The sequence below is a fragment of the Danio rerio genome, chromosome 14 (assembly GCF_052040795.2).
Source record: "Danio rerio strain M-AB ecotype USA chromosome 14, GRCz13ab, whole genome shotgun sequence".
NCBI lineage: Eukaryota > Metazoa > Chordata > Actinopteri > Cypriniformes > Danionidae > Danio > Danio rerio.
In genome coordinates, this window is record NC_141034.1 from 40,275,195 (window position 1) to 40,291,330 (window position 16,136).

A 16,136-nucleotide genomic window follows, 5' to 3' on the forward strand; every position below is an offset into this window, starting at 1 on the left:
ATAAACGATAAGAAAAAAAATATGTATATTTAATGTATTTAACTCCAGCTGAAGCTTGTTTAGTTAATTGGAAATCAAAATATTCATAAATGACTACATATGCCAACATAAAACATTCATTCGTTTTCTTTTCGGCTTAGGACCTTTATTAATCAGGGGTTGCCACAGCGGAATGAACCGACAACTTATCCAGCATATGTTTTATGCAGCGAATGCCCTTCCAGCTGCAACCCATTACTGGGAAACACCCATACACTCTCATTCACACGCATACACTATGGACAATTTAACTTACCCAATTCACCTAGCACATATCGCGAGGAAACCCACGTGAACCAATGACTGTAAAAAATATGGACGACGCGACAGCCCTTTTTCCCATTGAACGCCTTGAGGGCAAAACGCCTGCTTGACGGGCACAAACTGTCGCAAAAGACTGCTGAAATTGGAGCCAGACATGCGCAGAAGGATTGTATGATGGAGCCAGAGGAGGAGCCGCGAAAATGAGCGGAGTCGAGCTTCCAATCAAACGCTTTATGTAAAATCAACTACGCCCCCCGAACTTCTCAGCATGCGTTTGCTGTCATATCAACACAAATGGATGTAATAACGTTAACAAATATGAGGGTTTTATATATTCAATCGCGCCAGCTCCAGGCCGCAGCGCATAACTTACTCGCGGCGTCGCGGGCTGATTTCGGCTCGCATGCGGCAGCGCCTGCTCGCTCGGCCGCCGCATCTGGCTCGATTGACTCGGGCTGGAATTGGGTAGTGAGTCCAGGCATCCGGAGTAGGTCCAGCAGAGGTAGTCAGTCTGAGCTCTAAGAGATAAGTCTCCGGCAGGCGAGAATCTAGCCGGAACTGTGTTTTGCTATCTGGGTGGCTAGGCGTGTATCAGCAAACTAATAAAGCCCGAAAAAAGCCCTGAACTTAGCGAATAAACAGTGTTCCACCAGGATCATGTATGTCAGAAACTATAGTTTACTGCTGAACTCATTTTGTCATGGTAAAATAACACAGAAATCGAATAATAACATTTCAGTCTACTTCAGTCTTCTGCCGAAGCTCAGACGCCGCGCTTTGAGAAACTGTCAATCACAGCTGTCAATCACGATGACACGCCCAGCATTAAATTACTGCTAAAAACAAACTGTTTACAAAAATGAAGATCTGCACCTATTTCAGTACAATAACCAGTGCCTTAATCGACCAGAACTATCTTTCGGGACATTTTATTGCAAGTGTAATAATTTTTTTTATTTGGGCTCAAGTCTCCTTCATTAACACGGAGGAGGCGGGCTTTATGACTTGTACTGCAGCCAGCCCCCAGGGGGCGATCTAACGGCCGAAACCTTCACTCAAACATAGGCTTGCGGCACACTTGACGTGAACACAGGGAGAACATGCATACTTCACGCAGAAATGCCAACTGACCAAGGCGAGGCTTGAAACAGCAACTTTTTTTTTTTAAATAAACAGAGATAATAATGAGGGTTGTTGAGGGTCAATGATACTTTAACTTATTTGAATGCCTATTTTGTCATAATTCAGCTCATTTCATGTTATCTTGAGGTCTCCTGGCTTAAAAGCATTGCCTAATAATGTTCCAACCCATGTTTCACAGATTCTTCCTCAGCATTAGCCCTGTTGGAGACGTGCACTCACCAGCGTTTGATGGAGCTACTGTAAGTGCTCAGCGCTTCTTTGAGTCTTTGACTGTCACCTCATTTACAAAAGCAGGCCCTCGTCCACACTTAATCAATGAGGCTCCTGCAGTTCAGACAGAGGCGAGTTAGCAAACTCTACTTCAAACGCAAGCTCCTCTTTTGAAGAACACAGACTCAGGCCAAAGATGATCATCTCACCAATATCAGATAACAAGCACTGTTTGGGCTTTGTTAATGTGAGAATTACTAGTTCAAAAACCAAAACATGACAGAAGAAGGCCAAGGGTCACAAGAGAATGTTTGCGAATTTCAGTCCTTTATTATTTAGGTTATAGGAAGAATAAAGCTTTGAGTGGAAATAGTAATTATAGAGGCATCTTTTCATTTTTCGACTTTTCAATAAGGTAGACTTAAATATATATTTAATAGCATACATATTAAGGCTACTGGAAAAATATGTGGTATGCTTTATATTGTTGTTGGGTACTGTGATTATATTATGCCGATATAACAATTCTCTAAAAACAAACAGTTTTTAAATTGTTTATTTATTGAATAATATTTCAATAATAAAATATAAATATAAATATTTTAGATCTAATTGATTCTAATTCACATTAAAATTAATAACTGTGTCAAGGTGCAACCGTTTAGCCGTTAGAATACTTTGTATGATTGAAAACCTCAGTAGATATTCTGACTCTGATTGACTGTTGTCATTTTGTCCTCTCCTGTCTCGACTTTCGCCATTAGTCTTCATTTTCAATTTGGGTTCACCATTGGGCTGCTCCAGCCAATAGCAGAACAGCAACTACTGGGGAGGCGGGTATTAAGATATCAGACCTAATCTGATTGGTTTATATATGAATTTGACCAATGCATAAAATAAATGTAATTTATCAATGCCAATACTTATATTGCATTTAACATTATTGCATATACTCTGACCCCCCCATTAAAAAAATTGGCCATTTATATTCTAAATAAAATGATCAGAGTATTTTTACTTCTGCAATATAAATGTCAATTGAATTAATTGATAAATGCATATTAAAGGCGTCACAGTGGCATAGTGGGTAGCACAATCGCCTCACAGCAAGAAGGTCGCTAGTTCAAGCCTTCGCTGGGTCATTTAGTATTTCTGTGTGGAGTTTGCATGTTCTCCCCGAGTCCGTGTGGTTTCCTCTGGGTGCTCTGGTTTCCCCCACAGTCCAAAAACATGCGCTACAGGTGAATTGGGTAAGCTAACTATTCTGTGTGCGTGTGTGTGTGTGTGTGTGTGTGTGTGAATGCAAGAGTGTATGGGTGTTTCCTAGTGTTGGGTTGCATCTGAAAGGGCTTCTGCTGCATAAAACATATGCTGGATAAATTGGTGTTTATTCCAACTTGAAAAAACAAATTTTTATTGTGGCGACCAATAATTAATAAAGGGACTAAGCCGAAAATAAAATGATTGATTGAATGAATGAATGAATGAATGAATGAATGAATGAATGAATGAATGAATGAATGAATGAATGAATGAATGAATGAATGCATAATAAAACCTGAAAGTCTTGGAAGACGTTCAACTCTAAAACTTGAAAAGCCATCACAACTTTAATTATTCTGATATGATTGTTCAGTTAATCAGATACAAATGGTTAAATCTATAAAGTTATTATTGTCGTCAAGGTAGAACATAAACAAAGATTTTTAGCTGAAACTGTGGTCTTTGGTGGAAAACCTGGTCCTCCTGATGATACATTGAGGTCAGAGCACTGTGTGCTCACTTTAATCCACAACACTGGCAAGCAATCTCTTGGCACCTCTATGACCACCAGGACAGTGCTTTAGCTAAAAATCTTTTTTTAAGTTATCTTGTGTGAGCAGAGGGTGACTAATGTATTTTAATGCATCTTCACTTTTAATTGAACAATCCAAGCCTTATTCCTCGACAGTGTTGGATGTAATTAGTTAAAAAATATTTAGTTACTGAGATGAAATTGTTTATACTTCCTGAAAAAGTAAAGTAAGGGAATGATTTCAGAGAAGCAGAGTAATGTTTGTTACACAAATATATTTAGCAGATTTTTTTTTTAAATAAATAATGTTGTCAAGGTGATCGACAATTAATTTATTCGGTGGCGATATATGGTATGTATAAAATATGGTGTTAGTCGTTTTGAAATGTTTTATGTTTTGATACACATTACATTTAAGTTTTCCTTTTTTTTGCAGAGTAATTCTACCTATTAGGTAAAACAAATATGTTTGTTATTAACATGTTTAAGGATCACATTTTTATAAAACTATAAGGCTACATTTTACTTTTTAAAGGGACTTAATTTGAGCAGTGATTAAATTCCTAAATAAGTAATTACATTACTTTTTGGACATTAGAAAAGTAATATAAATATAATTCTAATGATGCAATTAGCAATTAATGACATTTTTGAAGTAACTTATGCAACACTGTTACCAGAGTCCAACTGTGATACATGATGATGTCCATCACAGAGCATGCATGGGATTCTGGGAACTGTAGTTACACAGCACCTGCCAAAGTACCGTGGTGTCTCTTCTTTATGACTGCACAGCTGTGCTGTAAGTATTGATTACCACAAGAACACAAAGAGCCCTGGATGCATTTTTTACGAAGTGCGGAATTCTGGACTGGAGCTGCTGGCGCCGCGAGGGATGCGACCGCAGGATGTTTCTGCACCGACATGAAGGTACAATCATAGCTGAACGCATTTCATCCCAACAACGTACACACAGCCTTCTCATACTGTTCCCAGAACTAAAACTGAATCTATTTTAAGGAAAGAAACTGCAGGTGAATTGTTTTTTTAACTAACATGTATATTAGTATATTAGCATATTTCTCCAGTTGATTAATAACATTAAGAATTGCGAACATTTTTTGAATAACAAGTTTTCTAAAATACTATACTTAAATATGCAAATGATGCAGTAATTAATTAAATATGCACTAATTTGCATTTTATATTCTTTAGGAGAAAAAAACAACAACCACAAATTGATAAATTGCAACATAAGAAATACTTAAAAGTGATTTTTGGATGTTCGCTTTACATTAGACTGAAAAAAACAGTATATGAAAAGCAAAAAAGCCCAATAAATCAAAATTGACATGCATGAAATAACAGCTAAACTAGTTTTGTGAGTAGGTGAAGCTCCCAGGTCAGAAAGAGCTGCCAAAAGTGACTCCAGTGGAATAACTGATAACCCTCAGAGAACATTGTTTGGATTGTGAAATGGTCAACGTCAGACGCCGCTGCAGCTGTGCATGGCAAAACCCAGTGTTCATAATTTACGAGTTCCCTGGCAGAGATGTGCACATTGTTACCATGCACACATCAAACCCATAAAAACAGGTGGCCAGAGGTTGATGTTGGACAGGAGACAACAGAGGACAGGCTGTGGAACAAGAGAGCTTGGATGCAATTTAATCCGGCCTAATCTGGGCGGATAACTAAAGTTTGAAAGAGTAACTTTACTTTGTCAAGTTGTTGAACATAGAATTAGCAGTTAAAAACCCTCAGACATTACTGATGGAAACACTGTGTCATTGTTATAAATGCGGAAAAATCAAACGGATCCAAAACAAACTTCGAATGATGTGAGGAATCACACACACTACTATACTACTGTATTTACTGAATCACATCGAATGCTTTGCATAGTAGTATGTAAATTTTATGCAAGCATGGGAAAAAACATACAACAAAGCACACGGTAATACTGTATCCCACAAAGCAAAGCCTTCAAATTGACATTGCATTTATTCAACATAGGCTCATTCTGAACATGTGGCCCTATATACATTTCTGGAGATCGCGAATTATGTATACAGAGGTAAGTATGGCTGCATTAGGCACTTACCGGCTGACCGCTTACCTCTGTATGAACGGCTTTCCCACTGTTACCAGTTTGTCCAGTGGCTCTTAGTAATGATTAGTTCCAGACAAAATTAAAAGCCAAAAAAAAAAAAAAAAAAAAAACAAGTAAAGAACAGAGTGAGAATGTGGTAAAAAATGAAAATGTGGTAAAAATCAGGTGAGGACTTTTCTTTTTCTGGTTTGTTTTTTAAAACACTGTCAGTTGGGTTACAGAAGTGGGTAAGTGGGTCAAACTGTGTTTTTAAAACACTATTGGTTGGGTTTAGGGAAGCAGGAGGGTGGGTTAGTGGACTACTCAGTTAGTCAGACAGTCGACAGTAGCCTCCGGTGGATTTACGCGAGAAGAGCAGACGCGAATGGCACTCGCGAGGGAAATTTGAGAAAAACCATAAACAAAGGCCTCTGGTGGATTTGCAAAAACAAAAACTGCAAAAAAAGTACCTCCTGAGACGTATTTGCCGCTCTTTATATATATATATCAGGGCTCGAAATTGCGACCATTTTGGTCTCATATGCGCCCGAAAATTAATCTATGCGACCTCATAATATATCTGGGAGCATTAGTGCGACTGCAGATAATGGTTGTAGTGCGACCTGTTTTGGTTTTTTCTAAAAACGTGCTGAATCGCTCTTCCCTGCCGCTATATTGGTTCATATTAGCTGTCACTCACTCAAGGTATTCCGCTGTCAGATGACAGGGAAGGAGCTTTTATGACCACGGGAAATACAAACGGCTGAAGAGTAAAAACTTAAAGCACACAGGTTTGCAAACCCCACCTAAAGTTGAGGCGCAGATGAAAGCGATCATGACATGTCACGTGGTGAATAATGATCCGCCAGCTGAGATCAATTGAGTACGCGCTTCTTGGAGAAGGTGCCCGAATCTCATGCGTTGCATTCACTGCGTGTTCAGCGCAAATGTCCGCTAAAAGTCAAATCTAATACTGTACATATCATCGCCAAAGAAGCTCGCCTTTACTAAGTTTACACTGAAACTGCGGCTCATAACAAAGACCGGTATTGCGCCGATGGTTAGCGCAAGAATCCTGCTCTGCCTGCTCATAAATTGGGTCGGCTGACTCGCCAGCTTTTCCACTAACACAGAAAAATGAAGATCATCTCAGACTGAACCTTTAAATTGACACAAAATGAAACCAAAACTTTTAAAGAGTGATAGAAGTGAGACTTTACTTACTTTCTTTTCTCTATTCTTGTTTGAGGTGTATATTATTTTTTTATTTATTTACTGATGACTGCTTTGCAGCTTTCATCATTGAATTGAATGATTTATTATAATCTTTTGTTTGTTTTGTAGCAGAAATATTATTTATTAAATTGACATGCATATAAAAGCAGCAGTACAAAATAAATATTTCTTACTGCAATGCTTCATTTTTGTTTGATGCAAACTATACAATTATTTTTCATAAAGTAACAGACTTTTTATAGCAGTTAACCTACATTCATGCACATTCAAGGCAGTATCATAATGAGAAATGGAATTCATTGTTACTATTATTGTCATTTTTTATCATCATTAATATTCTATGGCCTAATTATTAGACATTCATTTTGGAATTATTGCACACAAATATCAATGTCTTCGCAGCATTAGTTAGATAGCTGTTTCTGTTTTTTTGTCAGTCCTATTAATGTTGTTTTAAAATACAATAAATCCCTTAAAAAACAATTTGCAGCTCTGCTCATTCATTTTTGGTGGGTGCTCCTAAATTTTTTCTGGTGCTCCTAAATATTTGAAGTTGGGAGCACCGGTGCTACCAAGTAAAAATTTTAATTTCGAGCCCTGTATATATATATATATATATATATATATATATATATATATATATATATATATATATATATATATATATATATATATATATATATATATATATATATATATATATATATAGGGCTACATTTTCAGAATGAACCTGGGTTGCATTTATTAGTGACTATATAGACAAATCATCAGCTTTCATGACTCATGAGGGTAATTCAAAAATTATTTAAAATCAAAATGTTACAGAATCTTATTTTAAAATTCTTAATTTATAATGCACACTTTAGAATTACTTTAGAAATTCTTACTATAGAATGTCTGAATTTGATAAAAAACAGATAAAATTAAAAATGTAAATGTAATTACATAATATAATGCCTCCTGTTTTCCATATTGTATAATATAGTAAGAAGTATCCAGTTTCAAAAACAGACAATTTCATGATAGGTGAGATGGTATAGTATATAAGGGCTGCACAATATTGGAAAAATCTGACATTGCAATATTTAGTTTTTCAGCAATACATATTGAGAAATGAATACAATTTCAGCAAATAACTTTATAGCTCTATTTGGAATAACATCTTTAATTTAGATTGATTGGAACAAACAAATTGTAATCATAAATAAATAAGACATGTGTTCATGTTTTCCCGAGGTGTCGAACTGTTGCAAAATATTCAGGTACAGTAATACATAATGTTAGGATAAAGGAATTACAAAGGAACTTTTCTTTACATTAAACAATTGTATTTGTATTGCTTAATGGTGAGATATTAACTGAACTTTGTCTCCACCGTGATATGTTTTGCATACTATTGAAGCATTTTTGCAGAAGTAGATGAAGCTTGTTTAAAACTTGAGCTTTGCAGCGAAACTTCCTGTGATCACAGAATTTGCAGTTGAGAAGTCTTGTGCTTTTTAATGTTGTGCAGAGAATTCATAGAAAAAGAGGATGTGTGCATGGCTGCGGCCAATGGAAGACTGGAGAATGATTGACAAGTGAAAAATTTCACTAAACTCCACCTGTTAATATTAGCTGCCTATATAAGTTGAAGTTAGGAAATGAAAACTGCGCACCTTCTGAATGTAACTTTTACACTGCATTGAGGATACCAGAACTCTGTGAATCAAATTATTTATTTGCATCCAGTAAATGTTAAACCTTGAAGAAAAACCTCTCCTGACCTGTTTTATTGAACATGCATGCAATTGATTAAATATTCCTACAATAATTAAATCTGATGCAAAATGTAAAATAACACTGTACAATCCTCATTGCTGATCAACTATAATCCCAGCTCAACATTACAGATAATGCAATGTGACTATTGCTAATGCACATGTTGGGATATCAATGCTGAAATGATATATTGTGCAGCTCTATATAGTATGATTGTCATCTTACTAGAGAAACTGAGTGTTTTAGCAACTCTCGTCTGAGCTACAAAAGAGATGTGGGAGGGCTGTGCACAACTCAATATGTACAGTAAGTACTTGATCTATGTCTGTGATCTCCAATTCAGAGGAACTAAATTTACATGTTATGGGTTTCACTCTCAGAGTTATAATATGTAATGTCATATAGCCTATAACAGGACTTAAAAGTACAACTTGAAGAGAAAACATTCAAATAACAATGCACAGTCAACTGCAGTCATGCTGTCAGCGAACTGTTCTTGCACATGTCCCATAGTACTGTTGACTAAATAACTTTGCAAATAAATATAAACTGACTATAAACAACTCAGCAAGTACTTTTTTGATGAGAGTTAGATGACAGTTGTATAGATCAAAATAAGAGAGTGTTTTATATTGTTTTGATACCATTTAATAGTAGAAAAGTGCTTTACAAAATAACCAAGTTACATCCACAAAAAAATCTTGATTTTGTACAAATCGTAGAGCAGAATAGAGAAATTTTACAATAAATACACCTTTTTTCTGAAGATTAAAACAGTCAAAAACAAAAAACAAAAATAGGATGTGAAAAATCACCACACATGACATGAGGTGTCAAAATGTGACCTGCACAGAAATGTAATATATAGAGCAATTACTAGCTTTATCGATATCTAATCAACTTATTTTATTCTGCCCCTTTTGGGGCTGTCACCCGACAACATTTCGCAAGTTAAAACTCTGGTGTGATCACCGATTAACTTTGCAGTTTCAATGACTTTGCATTTCATTTATATTTAATTGAAACAATATATTAATGTTTTGTAGCAAAATAAAACAAACAAACAAACAAACAAAAACAGATTATAGACTAATTAGAAATGACAATCTAATGACAAATTAGAATCTGACTATCAGTTAAAGGCATCGCCACAACTCCCTCCATCATTCTCAGATGGAGTGGTGGGCCAAATCAAACGTTATAATGGGCAAACTTTAGTCTGCGGGCCCTACTTTGGGCATCTCTGTTCTAGAGTGACTGAAATTCTCAGACATAACAGATTTTGCAGTCACCAAAACTTTGTATTAGTTTATTTTTTTCCCTGTCCAATAAAAACATCATGCTTGTCATTTATATCACTAGTCTTTCACAGGACAAAACATCAGATGTGGAAAAACTGTGGTTTACTTAACACTTAATATAAACTTGATTGATATAATTTATATATTGATCAAAAATGGAGGATAATCCAAAAATTACTAAATAGTAAATATACATGAGTTACATCCCTTTAGATTAAATAAGATAATTTAAAGAGAACACTGATCAAAGTCACAGAACACTTTCAGATTCCTTTCACAGTTATCTGTGTTAACCTGGTAGTAATTTTTGTATTTATCTGACAAACACTATTTAACTGGCAGTCTAAAGTTGCGGTCACACTGCACTTTTCACTCCATGGACTTCCCTTCATATGTATGTGAATGTGACAGACCCGAAACGCAAGCTTGCGTGACAAGTTTTGCATTTTGATGTGTTCTCAAAGTTCAGGATGGGTGAACTCTGATCTGAGAAATTGCATCATGTCATTGCGTGGGATCAATAGATCAAGTAGAAATGGAATAAAACCTTTTATCAAAGGTGTCCTAAAACTATTAAACAACACCCAATCTTGTCTTAGGCCAACTTTTTTCATTCACTTCAAAATGTTGTCTACTGTTTATATTACAGCTGGGCAAATAATCAAAAAAGCATTTGAAATTGACATTCAGAGCATAAAATTGACCAAATTGTTCCAGGATGATTTTTTTAGATTATTTCCCTACCACATATAAAGTAACATGACCCCGCTCTGTTACGCCCCATTCACATGGAGCGTCAGCTTCAACGCTTCCCATTCATTTTAAATAGATGACGTCAGGCGTTGCCGAACTGCATTGTGGATCCGTTGGCGTCACTTTAGAGGCATTGCTCGCTGCAAATGTTGGGACTTGCTCAACTTTTCAAGCGCCTATGGAAGCGTCAGCCAATCAGATCGCGGTATGCAAATACACCATCGCAATCACGTCAGCCCCATCTTTAGACACACCCTCTGTCAAGCTTTGACGCTGAAGCCCAATGTGAATGGGGCATTAAAGGCTGAGGCTGATTAATAGTTCTGTGGCCACTTTGCAGCCATGTTTGATCTCTGGTTAAGTAGGACGATAGACCTATTCTTGACTTTTACTTTCCACAATGATGATTGGAACCAAGACACCAGACATGCCTCAAGATGAAAAATTTTCCATTACAGTAAAACGATTATTTACATTAAAATATTTGTTTACAGAAGATGCAAGAAGTGCACTGTTAAAATATAATTTACAGGATAAACAAGAGTTATTTTATTTAGTAGAGATACTGCTAACTTTCTACTCTTCATATGAAAAACACTGCTTGTTACTTATATTCACTTTTTTAAATAAGAATAAAAGTGACTGTTCATTTTAGGCAATGTGTGTTTCAATTTCAGTTGTTGAGTGTTAATGTTCACTAAATAATCATAAAGAGTAGATAGTGTGTGTTACCTTCAAATATTTAAAAAATCAAGTAATGCACCCTTCTTTCAAAAACCTCACACTTGTAATTTGTGAGCAGATTTACTGTACAAAACCTGTCAGAGAATTAAGAGGGCAAAAAATATATATAAAGTATATTTTTATATATTAAACTAGGGCTGAAAAATATATCATAACAGCATCGATATCGCAGTGTGTTTGTCCACATTAGTCACATTGCAGGATCTGCATTGTTAAATTAGGATTACAGTTGATCAGCATAACAGTTGAGAATAGATAAGATGTGTGGAATCATTGCAAAATATACCAATAACAGAGTGAAACTTTATAATTTGCATATGTTTTAAAAAAGCATTTCAAGAGTGAGTGATAATACAATGAAGACTATAAAGTGTTATTTTACATTACATTTTTCAATTTCTGTACCTGAATACTGTTTGAGCATAAAGCTGTTTATTTTACCTTTTCTTGCTCTATTGTAATACTTTTTGCTTGCAATATGTTCATTATTATTAGTTAAGTTTATATATAAACTGATTTTGAGAGGATCACATGCTTATGATTGCTTGCAGCCGGCCCTACATTATTCAAGTTATGGTTCACTAATCAGACGATTCCTAAGCCACTATAAATACCCTAAGTTCCATATATAAGCCATCTTCGCTTTGAAGAATCCCCCCTTCCACCCCTACTCCTCCTTCTTTCCTAGATAGGTGGCACAGTGGAACAGCGGTTAGCTCTGTTGCCTCACAGCAAGAACGTCACTGGTTCTAGTCCTTACCAAGCCACCCGACATTTCTGTGCGGAGTTTACATGTTTTCCCCTTGCTCACATGGGTCTACCCCAGGTTCCCCGGTTTCCCCCCACCAAACAAAAACATGCAGCTTGAGTCAATTGGCTAATCCAAATTGGCACACATGCATCTAGTAAGTATTTAAATCTTAAGAGCAGTCACTATTTGTTCATTAGCTCCTACAACAGGGGAGTTCTCAATATCTACCTGAGCTCAAACTCCCTGCTCGCCTTGCAAACTGGAGAGAGCCTCGGGCTTGAGGATTTTATGAGCTCAGGGCTCTCTCCCAGGACAGCATGCCAAACAAGCTTTATAATCAATCATCAGCTAATGGGAACTCTTGAATTATCATTATGCGATTTACACCCTTACAAAATCACCCCAATCAATCCAAATGAATTCTTTCTAAATATATATATTCAAGATATCTGTATGAAACTGTATTTATATCGCTATATATATATCGCAGAAAAATAAAATATTGCAACATCAGATTTTCCATATCGTGCAATATTATATATGCTATTCAACTAAATGCTATTTCTTAAGTCCAGAATATTAATATTCATACATGTCAAGGAATAACTAGATGTAAAAAAGTAACCAAATGATTAGTGAATGGACATAAACCAATTTCTACTGCCTAAAAAGCAATTTCTCATAAAACAATGTGGCTGTTTCGGATTGTCTGGCGTACATAAAAAATATTAGCCACACAAATGGGAAAAATCAGTTAATCTGTCTGCTCGCTGTTCTGCAATCAGGTGTGTTGCCAGAATTGCGCCAACCATTTGCTTTAACTTAAATACATCTGGTTTGAGTGAGCCTCCACAAGCTGCAGTTTGAAAAGAGAGGCACTGGCAACAAATAAAAATTTGAATTATTTGTTTTTATTTACGACACATGGAATAAGTTATTGTCGAGATCCTCTGTTTTGGCTGCTTGGGAAAAATAAATAGATTGACAAAAGGTATATAGGGCACAGTGTTTTCAGATGCTTACTCATGCGCGCACACACATACACACACTCACAGACAGTCTGAGCCAAATGGCAGCCAAGCAAGGCTGTTGGATGAGTAATGGGAAAGAACTACAAGGCAAAAAGCCCCCACACCCCCTTCACATGTCCCGAACGCAGACATGCTTAAAAATACTCATACATAGATGCAGTGTGTTGACAGATTCAGATACAGATAAACACATGTAGTGAGGCTGTTTAGAGCGAGAGAGGGATCTGACAGCCGTAACTCTCACAGTTGCTTCAATGTTTCTTGTCCCGCACAAAAAACTCCAAATCTATGCTAAACTTCCATCGGTCTGCAGCCTGGCTTTGCTTTTCTTCTCTAAGCCCCGAACACACTTTGAAAATACTTTCCACAACTCAATTCGTGTCAGTTAGCCTGTGCTGCCAGCGCCATGCCAAAGTAATTTGCCTTTCTCATTACTCTTGGACAGCGATTGCTTTTAATTAAAGAAATACGTCCGCACAAACAACGCCATCAATAATCCCCCGGTCCTTACCATGACAAAGGAATTTCTTCAGATCTGATTTGGTGTCGCTGCGGTGGGCATACAACATTAATTAAATCGCTTCATGGCCTTTAACTGAGTGTAATTCTTTTCAGCTCTGGGCCTTTTTCACTCATCTGAAAAAGTAGAGGAAGTTATTGTTGATCCTAAATCAGTTTTATATGTGTGTAAATAATTTGTGATGACAAGAGAGATTATATCTATGTCATATGAAGCTAGGGAAAATCTATTTGATAGGTTTTCCTGTGAATATAAATGGAGAGGGACTATTTGTGAAAATAGCATAAGCTAGAAAAAGGTTTTATAAAAAGTTTAGATTTAAGTTAAAATTTATCAAGACGTTTGTTTTTTGAAATATTCATTTTAAAAGCATCTCAAAGTTTGGGATAAGTAAGATACGCATTAAGTATCCGCTTGTTAAGTTGTGACATACTGAATACTGTTTCCGGGTCAAATCATGCTATACACAACAGTTTCTGCACTTGCTGTATCACACACACCAATATTTTAACAATAAAAAAATAATAAATCACTTTCTGGCCTACGGATATTAGGCATCGACATATAAATTGCGATTGTGATTTTCCAAAGTAATATATCTCCTTGTAAACGTTTATTATAACCATTTGTTGAGTCTCCCTATATAGTTTAATAGAGCTTTGGACTCGAAAGCCGCTTCGCATGACTTCACTCTTAACAAGTAGATTGGGATAAGTATATTATTATTTTTAAAGGATAAAACATGTTTATTCAGCAAGGACTCAACATTGACCAAAAATGACTTTGAAGAAAGATTTATAACATTGCAAAGATTTTTATTCAAATGAATATTGTTCATATTGCTGTGAAAATATTTTAACATTGATTAAAAACTACTTAAAAATGTAAATGTAAGTTTGGGCACAAATTCAAATGTTTGTAGTAAGGTTACTGTTAAGAAAACATTTACATTTATTCACCAATGTTGCAGCATTTACTCGAAAAGTGCAGATATGTTTATATACTAAAAAAGCATAGAAAGTATTGAACCTTTTAATACATTAAAAATAACAAACAAATAGTACAACTGTTTTCAACAATTATCAGTGTTGGGGTAACACATTACAAGTAACGTGAATAATGTAATAATAATACTTTTTCTAAGTAACGAGTAAAGCAATGCATTACTTTAAATAATAAGTAATAATATTTGAGTTACTTTTTAAAAAATGTTACAAGTTACATATACAAGTTACTTTTTTTGTTTAATTGTATTTTTAAGTACATTGCTGAACTAAAATTGAGATGAGAGAATTTGTTCATCATTTTGAACACATGGAAGAAAAGGAATTGCACTTGAAAATGGCTTGAACTTCACTAATTAGACAAAAATGACAAAATCAGCAAACAAATTGATTTAATTTTTCATAAATCTGTATATACTGTGCGGCAAGTACAGCTCAGGGCTCAGGAGATTCGTAGAAGATTATATTATCCTACTCTATTTTTTATGTGTTTTTTTAGGTAAATACAGGTGAAAATTATTGAAATTAAAAGTGGTAATTGCAGAGCTTCTCTATTAAAAAAAGAAGTAGAAGAAAAAACTCTGCAAGTTCAGAAAGAGTTCAGGCATCCACCAGGTCGGAAAAAGTAACGCTTAAATAACTCAAAAGTAATGTAACACATGCTTTTTAGGAGAGTAACCCAAAATTGTAATGCATTACTTTCTAAAGTAACTTTCCCCAACACTGACAATTATTAAAAATAAGTGAAACTATAAAATATAATAAAAAAGTATTTCAAAAGTATCAAAAATAACATAATATACACTCTAAAAGATCATTTCACACTGTAATGGGCATAATAGAAAAATGTTTTTTGTTGTTGTTTTAATATGTGAAATTAGAAAACTTAAATAGCTACAAGATTAATCTTTGTTTTTTAATATTTTATTATTGTTTTATGTGTAATAATATTTGATTAATTGATGGTTGTTTTACGTGTTAAAATAAATATTTTTTTCCAAAAGAAAATGAAAATCAGTCATGTATATATATATATATATATATATATATATATATATATATATATATATATATATATATATATATATATATATATAAATAAATAAATAAATATATATATATATATATATATATATATATATATATATATATATATATATATATATATATATATATATATATATATATATATATATATATATAAATCAATAAAATAAAAAGAAGAGAATTACATTGATACTTCTTTGTTTCAGTGTTTAACTTTTACATTGTTTAAAACTTAAATACAGCCAGTGCATTATGAAGTACAGTTATTGGGAATAAAATGCAGCAAAACAATTGTGTCAATATGAGACAAAATTGTATCAAACACTTAAAAACAAAGGATAAAATGAAGATGCATGCAGAATGACAATATGAAACACATACAGAAGCAAAAAAAAAAAATTAAAAAAAAAAGTGGGACTACAGGAGTAGGGGGATAGGGGCGATC